General features: G+C 35.5%; 1 long non-coding RNA gene across 1 annotated transcript in view; it reads left to right on the top strand.

The window, feature by feature from the left end:
* Nucleotides 1-256: 256 nt before the first annotated feature.
* The window catches only part of LOC149130943 (uncharacterized), a 184,269-nt gene continuing 182,878 nt past the window's right edge, over nt 257-1,647 (top strand). Inside the window, exon 1 of the long non-coding RNA XR_016238500.1 lies at nt 257-395. This is a non-coding gene — a long non-coding RNA (uncharacterized LOC149130943). The remainder of the gene's footprint in view (nt 396-1,647) is intronic.

Here is a 1,647-nt window from a genome sequence, read left to right as displayed (position 1 = left end):
AATGCAAGAACATCTAAGAAATAAAGACAAAAATAAACAAGCAAACAATATAAAAGAACGAAAAAAAACACGAAGAAAATATTTAAAAAACAACAAAACAGAAATCGGTTGGGTGGGTGGGTGGGTGGGTGGGTAGAGGAGGAGTCAAAAGATAAATTCAATAAATAAAGGTTAATTTATGCTGCTTTATTCTTCGAAATCAGGATTCGATGTGAGAATTGGTAAAATAAGACAGAAAGAAAAAAAAAACGGTGAGAAACAATGTTTGAAAATTATTTGTAGGATGGCAACATGATCTTAAGCTGACACATATTGGCAGGGAAGTTTGAAAAGAACGCGTTTCAGAGACATACAGGCATGGGTTCCGGGTTCAATCCCACAGCGTGGTACCTTAGGTAAGTGTCTTCTGCTATAGCCTTGGTCCGACGAAAGCCTTGTAAGTGAAATATATATATATGTATATATATATATATATATATATATATATATATATATATATATGCACGAGATGACAGAGGAATAAGCGATTATCTTATGAGATTCATTAGCTTACAGGTGTTTCTGCTGTAGGATGTAATGGACTCATAGTTGAATGCCTGAGTAACATAGAGCTTCATCGAAGCCTCGAATGTGTGTGTGTGTATGTATGTGGTAGTGCGCCACCATCACCGCTAGCCAACCGATTGTGGTGTTTGCGTCCGTGTAACGTAGTGGTACAGTAATAGAGTTTCAGGCTTAAGAAAGTACCGGGGTCGATTCATTTGACTGAGAAACTTTCTTCAAAGTGAGCCCCAGCATGGCCGCAATCGAATGATTGGAACAAGTGAAAGTCAGAAGATACAGAAAGAGCTGTGTAAAGTGATATTATTTCTACCAGCGTGTCTAGTGAGAAAAAAAAGTATTCAACATATTTGCATATTTAGTGTATAAGATTATATTTCTTTTTTCCTCATAACAGTATACAAGTCTTAGAACGGATCTAGAGAAGATTGTAATTTCCTAACGAGTCGAAAGCACTAAAATATCCTAATTAGACAAATGAAGAAAGGAAATTCGCTTCTTTATTTCGCCCTTGATGGAATGTGTCCATATCATTTGTGCATATTTTCTCATATATATATATATATATATATATATATATATATATGTATATATATATGCGCGTTGGCGTAGCTGTGTGGTAAGAAGCTTGCTTCCCAAGTTCCGGGTTCAGCACCATTGCGTGGCACCTTGGGCAAGTGTTTTCTATAGCCTCGGGCCGACCAAAACCTGGTAGACGGAAACTGAAAGAAGCCTGTCGTGTGTATATATATTTATTTATATATATATATATATATATATATATATATATATATATATATATATGTTTGTGTGTCTGTGTTTGTACCCCGCCACCATTGCTTGACAAGTAAAAAGAATATATATATAAATGTATATGTTTGTGTGCCTGTGTTTGTCCGGCAGACAGACAGAGATAGATGGATGGATGGATGGTCGGATGTACAGACATACATATATACATACAAGTTGTGATTTTATAGATAGGCAATAAGATTGTCATAAATCGTGATTAAAATTTTAGAACTGACTTCTAATGATATTTTGACAGTTTCTATGGACACAACCGTACATACACTTCCCATCCAG

This window comes from Octopus bimaculoides, chromosome 26, assembly GCF_046866305.1.
Source record: "Octopus bimaculoides isolate indiv1 chromosome 26, ASM4686630v1, whole genome shotgun sequence".
NCBI lineage: Eukaryota > Metazoa > Mollusca > Cephalopoda > Octopoda > Octopodidae > Octopus > Octopus bimaculoides.
The sequence above is the reverse complement of the archived record's forward strand: the minus strand, read 5'-3'. Positions and strand labels throughout refer to the sequence as shown.